Source organism: Thermobia domestica, chromosome 9 (assembly GCF_964235325.1).
Source record: "Thermobia domestica chromosome 9, izTheDome1.hap1.1, whole genome shotgun sequence".
In the NCBI taxonomy this organism is placed as follows: Eukaryota; Metazoa; Arthropoda; class Insecta; order Zygentoma; family Lepismatidae; genus Thermobia; species Thermobia domestica.
The window spans coordinates 178526182-178540194 of record NC_137462.1 but is presented as its reverse complement, the minus strand read 5'-3'; the positions used below and the strand labels follow the sequence as shown (position 1 = coordinate 178540194).

The following is a 14013-nucleotide window of genomic DNA, read 5'->3' as shown; positions in this document are numbered from 1 at the left end:
AAAAACCTCACTCGGTATAGCTGGCCTGAAAAAGCTATACACCTTTTCGACCTAGTGGCCCTACTGGGAATCGAACCCAGCACCGCTCTTGCCTTCGGCGCGAGCGTTAGCGACTATGCCACAGGGGTCACAAATTGGAATTTAAAAAAACAATTAAAATTTGGTATTGTAGGGTCTGGATACGGTTGTCTATGAAAATTGCAATAAATAAATAAAATAACAGTTTAAAACTTTAGTGTTTTATGGCGAACTGAAAATAATTCCATGTTATTTCATTTAAAGCATCCCAAGGTGTTTATGGAACATTTTCTACACCCAAAAATGATTAGGTACTTCCAGTAGGACTACAACGATTAAATTTGGCAAAGTTTGTAGTCTCCTGGAACTATATAGAAAATTCCCAAAAGTGAATATTTTCCATTTTTAGCAGCTTTAAAGAGACCTCCCCCCCAAAAAAAACTGTGTAATTTAAATCAAGGATGTTATAAAATAGAGGATCTGCCCATACAACAAAATCGTGAAGCCATACGTCACAGCTTCGCCACACCTACTCTGCCTACTCCGCGCCACTAAGATTGCAATGTTTCGAGCCAACAAGCATGGCGGAAACGAGAGTAGCCAATCAGACATTCCGGCTCAGATGATGCTCGGTTGTTTTTTGGCTTCATTGAGTTCATATGATGAAGATACGTAGGGGCAGATCCTCTATTTTATAACATCCTTGATTTAAATAGACTCTTTGGATGTATAAAATCTCATATTTTAGGTACCGTAATTGAAATCGGAATAAAAACTAGGAAGTTTGGTATGTTTGTAGGTTTATGAGGTGCGAGGCCGTAGGATGAGGAAATTTTGTATCTGGCGACAAATTCCCACCTACTTAAAACTAGAATAATTACATAAACATTCAACTGTACCAACTGCCAAGTTCATAAAGAAATTGAAAATCACAGCATCTGAGTAAGTAAGAAAATGCTAAGCCAAGTAAGTCAATTAAAAGTAATGGTAATTTAAGTAAATATTGACAACAACGCATTTTAATTTTCCAACTTGGTCAGAAGTTGGTAAATTTGGGACGAAGCCCCACCTAGCAAAAACCTGGACTAATTACGCAACTGCGAAGTCCATAAAAGAAGTAATAATTCACAGCAACTAGGTAACTAAGTAAATGTTAAGCCAAGTAAGTCAGCTGAACGTAGCGGCATTCTTCTAAGTAAATATTGCCAATAAGGCATTTTAATTTGCTAGCTTTTAGAAATTGGTAGATTTGGGACGAAGCCCAGCCTAGCGAAAGCCTAGACTAGTTACGTAAACCTTCAATTGTGCCACCTGTAAAGTATAAAAGAAGTGACAATTCACAGCAATTAGGTAACTAAGAAAATTTTAACTTCTGAAAATATTTAAAGAAATCGAAGTCAGCTGGAGAGATCGACGACTAATTCAAAACCTGTACACAGGACAGCGAGTGAAGCGCTTGAATGAAGGAGAAACCAATAGTGTGGAGATTTGAAGAGAAGTCAGTCAAGGATGTAGTTTGTCGCCCCAATTATTCAACATTTACAGTGAATGTTTAATAAAGGAAACATTAATGGGAATTGGAGATTTCAAGATTGGAGGGCAGATCATTAACAAGATCAGGTATGCAGATGTTACGGTTATAATAGCTAAAACCGAAGGAGGACTACAGGAGATGATTGACAAAATAGTTGACACCGAAAAACTGTATGGAATGGAAATTAAAATCGAAAAGTCGAAAGTCATGAGAATATCGCCCTTACGGATCAGAGTAGAACAAAGTGAACTTGAAGAGGTCGATAATTTCAAGTATCTAGAAAGTCTTTTGACGAGAGACGCTTACTGCACCAAAGGAATCAGGTCAAGAATTGTCATAGCTAAAGAAGCATTCAATAAGAAAAGATCACTCTTAACTAGCAGGCTCAATATTGGACTTAAGAAGAAGTTGGTCAAGTGCTATATATGGAGCATTGGGTTGTATGGTTCAGACTTGGACATTACGGAAGTTAGAGAGGAAATATTTGGAGAGCTTCGAAATGTGGTGTTGTAGGAAGATGGAGAAGATAAAATGGACAGAGAGAGCAACAAACGAAGATGTTTTAAAATGGATAGAAGAAAAGAGGACACTTCTAGCCACCATCCTTCGTAGAAAAGCCAATTGGATTGGACACATCTTGCGAAGAAATTGTCTTCTACACACCGCCATAGAAGGAAAGATGGAAGGGAAGCGAGGAATAGGAAGAAAAAGAACAGAGCTGATTGATGATTTGAAAGATAGAATAAAATATTGGGAGTTAAAAGAGGAAGCTGAAGATCGACAAAAGTGGAAGAAACATTTCCAGGCCAAAATCTAAAATTAAAAAAAAAAAAAAAAATCCTCATTAGTCCCAGGAAATGCCGAAAGGCAGAATACTTAATAATAATAATAACAAAATTTTAAGCTAAGCAAGTCAATTGAACGTAACGACAATCTTCTGAACAAGGCATTTACTAACTTGATCAGAAGTTGGTAACTTTTGGGGGAGGCTCCCCCTTTCTTCCTTTTAACGACGCCCCTGCTGAGACAAGACTTTCGGTTAGTTTTTCCAGCCCTCCTGAATAAGTCATAGTCCCCCCCAAGAAAAACTTCCTGGTTACACCCCTGTATGATTATTTAATTATATTTGCCACTATTTTATTTGTCAGTTTCGTTTCTATGCAGTTTGGGTCCTACTCAATTTGGATCCTACGCAGTTTTGGTCCTACATAACTGTATAGGGTTTTTCTTTATATAACTTAAAAAAAATATTATTACTTAATAGTCTGTGATTATAAAAAAAATTGTTTCTTTATTGTTCGATCATATGACCATACCTGTTTTGGATCCTACGCCGGTTTCAGTTTCGGTCGTACGCAGTTTGGATCGTACTCAGTTCCCCTCAAGTTCCCTTCTTCCCAAGAAGTTCAGGAGACAGAAGTCGACTGGGAAGTGTTTGCAATGTTCTTCTAGGACAACCTACCCAAGGGTCAGACATTTAATAGAATATTACTTTTCATTACTCATAAAACTTGAACACAGATTGAATTCGCAACGGCAAGAAAATTGAAAAATGACATTCTGTTCCTTTAGAACAATGCCTTATCCTTTGAGCATTGCAAATGTAACTACCTTGCATGATCTAGGGTTTCAATGTGTAGATCATCCCATTATTCTCCTGATGTAGTTCCATAAGATTATTGTTTATTCCACATACTCAAGAACAGTGGAAAGGATGCATCTTTGGATCTAATAAAAAGGTGATTAGTGCTATAGAACAATGATGCGAGGAATTTTCAGTATTATTATTTATTTTAAACTAATCTGCAAAAGTTGGAGCACCATGTAACTGTGAAGATTTTTGAGGAGGGTATGTAGAATAACTATAAAATTACATCGTTCCGCATGCACTGTCTTTGGGTTGGGCTACTAACTTTTCAGCAGCATTTCGTATTTTAATAAAAGTAGTAATAAAGATAGCATGGCATCAAATGTTAAATGTTATACGTAACATCAAAATTGAATAAATTCATCATTGTACACATTCAAGGTTTATTTTATTGGACTTTTTTTTATATACGCTGAAAAATATAGGACCTTATGCAAAGTCGTTCTGAAGCATGATTAGTGCGATACTAAAGAGTTCGACTAACATATGTTTCCTGTAGTGGTCATGCTTTCAGTATGCGCTAATCATACGTCAAAACGACTCTCCATAAGGCCCATATGTCTAGACTACTTGTAAAGCGAGTACTCTTCAAAATCGGCTCGATATAAATCGAACAACCTTCCGTACGATCAAGTTTGAGTGTCACGCTGTAATGAATTCTCAGATAAACTTGTTTAAAATGTTGATTCTAGACACGGGCGTCTTTAGAGCGGGAGGACGGGTGACGTCCCACCCAATAATTTTCTAGGCAAACCTACAATTTTACTTTTGAGTGATATTTTTTTTTTAGAACATATTGTTTTCTTAGAGTATTTTCTGACATTATAATCCACTATTTTGAATATGAGGGATATATTTCCCAACCTCCTGGATCCCCCACCTGTATATTGTATACTTACGATTTTTTTAACTACATGAGGGACGATAAATTCCTTCTAAAAAGTTAAGTCAAACCAAACCATGGCTCGAAATGAAGCATATTCCCAATATTTATGGACTAACAAGGCCAATGGCTGCAATAAAAGGGACAATATGAAAATACTTTATGATGGAGCAAGGCAAATGTCTCAGTGCTTCACACTAATACCTAAATGTAAGCACTCGCTAATAGTAGTCGCTACGTGCGTCATCATTTGCCAATCTAACGCTAGTAGACTTAGTTAGCTACCTGTGAGATTGTATTGTATAACGAAGATTTTGCAGAATTGCATGAAAAACATAGTATGGAGTTTAGTGGTTGGTAAGCAAGATCAAAACAATAAAATATTAAGATGTAAACAATTAAAACTTTCTATTAAGGACGATATTAACCAATAGTCTACATCTGGCCGAAAGCTTGGGTGCAAAAGCCAATGTACTTAAAAGCTAAGATAGAATATGCTTTAATCAAGACGGAATAAATTTGCAACATGTATTTAGAATTATAATATAACTAAGGGTTCCATTACGTATCAGTTTGCATCATACCAACGTAAAATTTGCGTTTTATCTTTAAATAATCAGCACAAGTTATGATTTTTCGTAACATCACGTTGCGTTGCTATCCACAAATTTTACCACGGCTGTTACTGAATAAGTCCCTGGACTGGACTAGATTAGAGCGTTAACTGAAAAAGTACTATTCATGTATTGTCTCCAAACCTGCTCCCAATCCAATTTCAGTTCACAGAGCATGGAATATAAAATAGCACTTATTAAAATTGGTAAGTCTTTTTTAGTTTCTAGATAAGAGAATTGCAACTTGAGTAACACCTGTATTCCAGGGGTTTGCAATTCCTTTGCTTCACGATGTATCACTAAATTAATCTTAAATGTGTCTAGAAACATCCATTAACATCGAGTCGTTGACCAAAGGAGTCGGATACGTAACGATAAGTTACACAACTATCAAGAATATTTTTAATGTTGACTTAACTGTCATTTTGAAACTAAATGAATGATCTTTGATAATAAATGACATAAAAAATTATTAAAACGATCATGTCGTAACAAACGCTGGGGATATCACTATAATGAAGTTACAATGTAATGCGCATTACCAATTAGAAAGAAAAAATAATGAAGAAAAACAGTTGAGAATATTTATTCCTGTGTACGAATGAGGAAACTGAAAAAATATAGTTATTTTGAGATGGAGTCTGCAATCGTGATCAATATCTACGGGAGATTTTGCAACAGTAAAATCACGTTCCTTAATGTTACTCTCTGTTTACGTGCTCTGGCTTTTCTCTTTCTAGCGAATGTCTGTCTCACAGAGCAGCCCTTTAAAGTTTAAACGCCTGCCTTTACGTACAATGTAATCAATGTTTTTTGCGAGTGAAAAAAAAAATCAATTCTCCTACTTAAGAACCACAGAAGTGAAGGAAATAGGGCGGGTAAGCTAAGCTTTCTTTCTGTGATGACGCGCTCAACAGAAATTTCTTGCTCCCTTACCCTATCTGACCACACACACACACACACACACACACACACACACACACATATATATATATATATATATATATATATATATATATATATATATATATATATATATACAATACTGCCTCATATTGTTTCAAAGAAGATAGGAATCCACAGTAGAATTTCGACTCAGTTCATGCTTGTTATAAAAAATCTCTTGTGGTCTCGATATCGAGACGAGAAGAGATGCGAGCAGTGTTCCCTCTCGTGAGCAACATTAAAAGTATTCCATATTACTGCTTAGCTTACATTTCTCATGGCTTTCGCTTTCCAGTGTAATCAGGCCATGATTTCAAAATGAGTTAAAACGAGCGAACCATTTATCAAACTCAACTCGACTCGAAACTCGACGAGAAAAACAGTGAATCGGCTCGGAACTCGACTCGAGAACATTACCTTTGACTCGATTCAAAACTCGAGTTTGAATCTGAGTCGAGTTTTAGCTCGACTCTTGCCCATCAATATGCGTTAATGATTGCTTATTATTCTTCTGTTAAACTAATTATATGATAATAACAATGTTGTTATGTAAAATTAAAAATACAGAATATAGAGAAACATTACACTACAACTAATAAAATGAGAACACATTAACTGAAGGTGAATCAAAACTTGCCAGTAATTCTAAAATCGATATATGCTTTGTAAAGCTAGTTGTTCCAAACTCTATAATCAATAAAGTAGACCTGCTCATCAGAACACAATTTATTCATATTAACCCCTTACTCTATATCGTTAATTATGGCACCCTAGCTGTTGATAAATATTTCCCGCCGGGGCACCACTTTACTTTTAAATTTTGTCCACCATCATCTTCAGCTTTTAAGAAGTATCTTTCAAATGTTTGAACGGTAAAATATTTTCGTTCTTCATCTTCATAAAAACAACACCAATCAAAGTAATATAGACTACCGGCACAATTGCACTCGTAGTTCACGCACTAAATGGACTTGGAGCTGTCAAAATCTATGACAAATCTTCCAGATGCTTGCAATCAGTACACGTGATTTTCCTGAGGCTGTCCTCATTTTCCAAAAACAGGAAGTGGTGCTATGATCTTATCTATTTCTTTGAGTGCCGGTGAGTGAGTGTCGGTCACTGACATCGTTCATGCTCCATTGCTCCATTCCGAGAAATTCACTTGCAGGAAAGAAACATTTGTTTCCGAAAAATACTTAATATACATATATTGTAGTTACTCATCCGAAATGTAACGCGAAAAAGGTAACGCGTTACCGTTACAGTTACTTTGGAGAAATGTAATGCGTTACTTAAAAAGTAACGCGTTACAAGTAACGCGTTACTTGCGTTACGTTACTTCCCAAGACTGTGTAAGACATATACTGAATGCATTATACAATGGCAATTTTTCTTTATTATTTGTATATTATTTAAAGAATGCCTTGAAAATAAAACACCACTGGAGACTCCACAACAGTGGGATGATTTTGGGCGAGGAGTGCAAAGTCGATTTCACCACCATTGCGGATATGACTTCCCTCTTGTAGAACTGTAGGCAGTGTTCGAAGTGGAAATAAAGCAGAAACGGTATGTTTTGTTACGATTTCTCCGACATACCGGTTATCTACATGTTGAAATATAGTGAGGGTATCTTACCTAAAATATTACATTTCTATTCACATAATCAGTGTGCGAATTAGATAATCTATATTGGGGGGGATAAATTAGGCCAACGAACATAGTCTGAAGGTTCAAATTTCAAAATGAGACAATAAATGCCTTACCCCCATATATATAGGGGAGAGAGGGGTAGATTTGAACATCTGTTTTCGAATATTCGTTTTTGCTTCCAAACACCCAGTAAATTTCCTCCTAGAACTGTAGCAAAAACTAAATATAATATACATTATATTTGCCATAAAATCGAGTACATTGTTTGATCTTGTCATTCTGTGCAAGGGCGCAGGGGGTGTCGTTCAAATGTACCCCCTTGGGGGGTAGATTAAAACAAGCATGGGGTAATTTGAACATACGTGGGGCAGTTTTGAACAAACCATTATTTTACTACAATAATCGTTATTTTCAGGATTAATTCATTTACGAACAACAAGGCTAATGTAACAAAGCAGTATTAACAGTTTAAGGCACAAGAATTATCCAATCGCGTATGGCAAGGAAATAATAATAATAGTGATAATTGCTGAAACATATATGCAGGCCCGTATTTGTATATTGTGCGCCTCTGTGCTCTAAATAATTTGCTTCCCCTTCGGAAACACATCTGAATTGAGTTGAATTCATAGTTTTTGGGGTCACTGAGATGAATAGTGACAGTTATAATTCAATTCAACTTCAAGGTTATACTCAACTCCCAAGTGAGGTGGGCGAAAGTTTAAAAGTAATCGAAAACGACAGACAAGAATTAGAAAGTCCACACACAATATCAGCAGTTGGCACTGAACATTTGTCTTCATTGTCTGAGAACACAAACATGTTGCTGGTACTTATAACTTTCAGAAAAGTATAGGTAGAACAATGTTCAAATGTGCCCCCTAATTTTTGTTCAAAGCTGCCCCAACCGGCATGATCAAGCAGAATTTGATAATACACAGATAGTACAAACTATTGTGAAATACAAAGTGCAACATTGGATAAGTAAATTAATGTACTTGCTTCTGCAATGAATGACAGATAATATCAAAACACAGACTTCTGTCAAAAATCTTACAAAAATTCACAAAAATTCCAACTTTCACCCCACAAATGTAACAAAGTACTGCTGTTCATCAACAGTTACATTAAAATTGCAGATAACAGTTGACCGTCATGCAACGCAGTTTTGCCAAACTAAAAATTTTGAAACCACCAGATATGCTATTATTTCTAGCCTGTTATCTTAAATGTTCAAAGGTACCCCCTGTTCAAAGGTATATATATATATGTGTGTGTGTGTGTGACCTGTAATAAATGAGAGATTTATTAATTTAATAAATCTACCGACAATAACTATGCACATATATATTGTCTGACATACACACACCCCACTAACCTTTCTGAACGTGTTTTAATGTTGTACTCACTCTTGTCCCCGTAGCTCTCTAAGGTTTATTTAGTTAATAATTTGGCTCGAGCGATAGCCATGATCACAAGCATATGTTAATTTTTCCACTCATATTGAAAGCTTCCACTTTGCATTAATACATACAGGTTGCGAAAAGAAACCTACTTCAGTCTTGTGAAAACCACTAAAATTATCAGTTAAACCGGACATTTTTTTTTTTTAAAGAAAATCTAGATATTAGCCTATCAAATAAGAAATGGATTGTTGCTGGTCCCGATTTCTCACATCAAGGTCAAATCGAAGGCCAAATATTTAAAATCTCTCAATTCAAATTTTGAGCTTGTGCTTCTACTTCCCGCTAAAGCTGTGCTCATCACGACTTTTTTTCTCCAAATATCGATTCCGTGATGGGCACGGAAAGTCAACACTTAAAAATTACTTTACTGTTAGGTTGAAGATGAGTTGATTCACTATGGGCTACGTTATTCAAATTACACTGAAGTTTTTCAGACAACATTAATTGCGTGGACAGCAAACTGTACAGCGAAAAGATGGAAAAATGAAGGGTTAACTTAAAAAAAAAAAAAAAAAACGCTCCACTTGAAATTCTTATACAGACACGGACAATGACACGGAGAACCAGTCGTATTAACAAATGCTGAAACAAATCTTGAATTATTCGCTTATACACCTAAAAATCACCTTCATTAACATGTCTGCTCACTAGGAGCGTATCCCCCAGCGTGTACGTTAACATATACTTACGAGAGAATACCTATATCTCAGATTTTGAGTACAGTTTCAAAAGTTCATTTCCGTAAACTGTAAAAGCAGTGATTACTATGCTAATTATCACAAATTAAATGCAAGAAGACCATGTGCTAACAAAGAGTACACTGGAAAATAAAATAACATGTTATAACAAAAATTAAAATAAGATGATAATCGATACAAATATAGAGGATGAATAAGACATATCCGAACTTCGCCAAGTGGTAGAAGAAGCTATTTGTTTACTTCTTCTTGGCCAACCGCTAAGAACATTTATAAATCTATATGGGGCTTTGTTATACGCAATTAGTACATTCAAATTCACAAACGATGACGAACTGAAGGGTACGAAGGTACAGTTGCAAGTAACAACCGTAGTCATAATAATATAGTTCTACTAAACAACGTTGAAAATAGTGGTTAATTAGGTGGTAAGTAGAAATGACCAAAACTGAACAGTTTACATCTATCATTTCGAAATACAGCTAGAAGATTAAATTTACAAGAAATAACAAAAATCAGTGAAATTTGGAGTTACACTAAGCATAGTTTGAGGGGGAAAGCGAGTATCCCCGGTGGGGATACTTCAGCTGACTTCTTTGGGGGGAACAAAATGTGATTGAGGGGGAAAATCCCCCTCATCCCCCCGGTAATTCGCACCCTGCACATAATGACTGAGAGCTTCTCTTTAGTTACGTGTGTGTTTGTGTGTGGGGGGGGGGGTGGAGAAACTTTGATCCCCGCCAACAACGTTCTGGAAAAAAATATAAAATATCCACTTATATTGTCTTATAGAGAATTATGCACGAAAATGTTCAAAAACCGAAATTTTATATTAACAATTTCCTAAGAGAAAATTCTCGGAACCCCCACACGACTGAGGGGTATTCCAAACCTCCGGAAGATGCGCCCATGCTCAAAACACGACATTATATGTATTAATACAAGAAGACAAACACATACATAAGAAAGAAACAATTCAACATGGCACATCAAAATATACACCAGATGAACTTCTTTGAAGCAGGGCGGATCCCCCAGACGAGGAAACATTCTTATTTTATATATATATATAAATAAAAGCCATCCTAAAGTTTGAAGCCCTTAAAACTAGCAGTATTACAACCCACCGCGCCCCCAGAATTTGGTCCTGGATCCGCCCGTGCTTTGAAGACACCTCATTTTCAAAAACAAAAGGTAGGAAAAAGATAACAAAAATGTTTGTGTTGTTAACTTAGAAATTACTTCGACATAAGAAATAAGATCTCTTTATATGCAAAGATATTCGTCAATTACCTACAACGCCCATGTTGTGGTTCCCAAGGGGGGCAATTATAAACGACATTTCAAACGCAATCTTGCGGTAACTATTCTAAAATATCTATTGGGTTTTCGATCTTCCGAAGCACAATTTCCTCTAAAGGGGGGAGGACGAGCGCCCCACCTTGCCCCTCCTGATGGGCGCCCTTGTCAATTACGGTGTATAAAGTGGATTTATTAAAGATAATTATCACCCACTCTCCAGTGACAGTATGTCTTGATCACTGAAAACAGCGGTGCCCACCCCCCTCATGTCCATGACGCACCCCCCTCAATTGCCTATTCGTAGGTGTTCTTCCATGAAAAAAAAAATATTTTCGATTAATTTTTACACCCTCTCAAACATATTTATATAGATTTTTACCCCCCCAATATTTCAATGACACAGTTTGCGTCATAGCTCCCCCCTTGTGGGCACCCCTGCTGAAAACCAGAGGCGGTATACCTTCATCACTGAAAAATCAGAGGCGGTACATACCACCGCATACCGTCTCACTTCGACCACTGACTGTAGGGCTACAACTGACAAAACGTTAAGTATTATCAACGATTACTTTAATATAGTCCTTTTCAAAATATACGACATGATTCCTATTTTTAAAATATAATTACTATTATAAGCCAAAAGAGAAATTTTAGATGTTCGTCATTCAATGCATGTTGTATATGTGAATTATTTAAGTGTTTCTTTTGAAGGAGAATGTTTGGGAAAAACTATATGTGAAAATCAATATACTCAATTTTTTACACAACGATGTTACTTCTGTGGGTTGGCACTACTGCTTTGCACAGTATACACATAAACTTGTAGGTTAAAAAAAGGAAAGTGAGTGAGAGAGACAGAGAATGAGGAATGAGAGTGCGCAGTGCAGATTGAGAGTGAGGTATAAAGTGGTACTTTTTTTCCAGTAGCCAACGACTTTGAGAGGAATAGAGCTAACTGTTTTGTTACTTTTTGTTTTACTAAAGATGGATGTACTCCTTATATGTTGGAGAAATTTGAATGAAGATGTAGGCCTAATTCGTGATATTCCAATAAATTATGTATTAAGTTGAAGACCTTCTAGCTACTTGAGAAAGAAGTACTGAGAGTACCACGGTATGTGGGTAAGATATCAACTGTAAGAAGAAAAATTCACAGGGAATTCAAATATGTATCACATTAGTTGTGGTGTAAGTATGCTGTGTTTTCCTAACTTAAAAACTACGAAACACCTTTAGAATTTGTGATGAAGTGTGGGGGTATAGGATGGCCCTGTTAAACGATGGAAGATGCCTTTTATTGTACGTATAGATTGCTACCCAAAGAAGATGCAGAAAGATTGCTGAACGTTGTATACATTGGATACTGTAGTGCAAGGCTGTTTTTCAGAATGATCATCCCTCCATCGTAGAAAATAATTCAATTACTTTGTTTTACAACTTTACGTCAGTATACTAGGCAGTAACTGATTGTGAGGGAACAATGTTCGGGAAAGAGACTATGTAAGTGGAAGTTTGTAGCACTTCCAGTTATTAATTACACTGTATGTTATGAATAATGACATTTATTGGTTACACGTACGAAGAGATTGAGGTATTAGTAGAAATTTTCCAAATCAAGGCAGCAGAGAAGATAATGTGCGAAGGAAATCCGCAGACATTCGCAATGAGATGGTTGAGTGAAAAAGAAGGCTGTTTTCCAAGACAAGAGTGTAATGTTGACTTCTTAAATACATTTGATAACAACTGAATAAAGCTTCATCCCGCTTAGTGATAAGCAAATTTAGAACTGGACAACAATTTGGAAGCAGTACAAGGAAGGCACGATTTTTAGTATTACCTCACTGAGATTCAATTGCAATTAGGACCTCTTGTTACATTACATCGTAGAGAATAATCATATATGATAGTGAACAGGATACAAGTTATTTGACGATTACTTTTTGATATATTGACCATAATTGAGTAAAAAATCTCTTGTCACCAAAGTTCAGTGGCTGTTTGAAGTATATTTCCAAATTTCATGTGACACAGAGACGAGTTCCATAGACCAGCTCTTAAACAGAGTTGAGCAGCAAACGCGAGAGAGACTACACTGAAAGCAAGATGTATATACTGAAAGTATATTTTAATAAAGGAAATACAATATGTTGATAGCACTTACATTACCCTTGATAGGGTATGGTTTACCCATATTATGAATGTGTGAAGTATTACTGTGATATACTGCTTGTCGTAATCGGAGGTTAAACTCACAGTTTGTAGAAGATACAAAAGAATATTACCACGTGCTCGTTGAACTTCAAAATTTAGAGGAATTATGGGTCGTATGAAAAGCGTGAAGTAGAATTCGTAATGTGGGGCATGTTTTTCCAAAGGAAGGAACTAAGCTTTAGTGTTCAGTTATAATAGCTACATTACACAATGTTTTGTTGATTTGTCTGAATTTGAATAGCAGGCAATTCTGTTGTACCTTTTGTGGATGGATAAAATTGAAAGTGGATGTATAGTGGCAGGAAAATTTACATTTAAAGGGACGAGAAGGACTGTCATGGTGAACTCCTGGAGATTAGCTTTCTTGACAGAAAATATTACAGGAGATATTCAATATATAGGCGTCTCAAATGGACATTAGCAGAACGTGTTCACTCCAAAATTCAATAGGCCAATGATGTGAAGAACTTCGTTTGTTATTTTTATTAGATATTACTAAATGGAGAGTAGGGAGTTCTTTATTAAAGTTCGTAAACTGTGAAGAGAACTGATTAATTCGAACATATGAAGGATTCTGTACAACATAAAAAAAAATCTCAAGCGTCTCTGATTTTTAAGTAACAGAGAGTCAAATCTGCTATTCTAGGTAATTGTCGTAATATAGACAAACAGAATAATAGAAATTTGTGTTTTACTAGCCCAACCGTAACACTTTCTCAAAATTGTTCATTTCATACCGATATTGTGGGAAAATGCAATAATTTGGTCCCCGTAGTCATTCTAAAGTCACCATATGGTGAATTTAATTATGGGTGAAATTCAGATTTTTAAGTTCTTAGCAACAGTACATATATTTGATAGAAAAAAAAAAAAGCGGGTTCGTAGATGTAGATACTCCAAATTCATCCATGTGATTCTTTCTGGATCAGATATAACCCTAAGTAGACACGTGTATTCACAGGAAAATGAAATCTTTCAGTTTTACGTCTCACAGCCGGGTAGCCTAAGGGGATGATGTTGATGAGAAATGAATGAAATTGT

At 36.0% G+C, this 14013-nt stretch overlaps 1 protein-coding gene across 5 annotated transcripts in view; it reads left to right on the top strand.

The window, feature by feature from the left end:
• The first annotated feature begins 11560 nt into the window (after positions 1 to 11560).
• LOC145660465 (uncharacterized) overlaps positions 11561 to 14013 on the top strand; it is a 146643-nt gene continuing 144190 nt past the window's right edge. For 2 of the 5 annotated variants that reach the window (XM_081725527.1, XM_081725522.1), the window contains exon 1: positions 11597 to 13618. The gene's annotated coding sequence lies outside the window, so the exon portion shown is untranslated. Of the gene's footprint in view, positions 13619 to 14013 lie in introns of all 5 variants that reach the window. The other 3 variants (XM_081725524.1, XM_081725526.1, XM_081725523.1) reach the window with 3 other exon arrangements.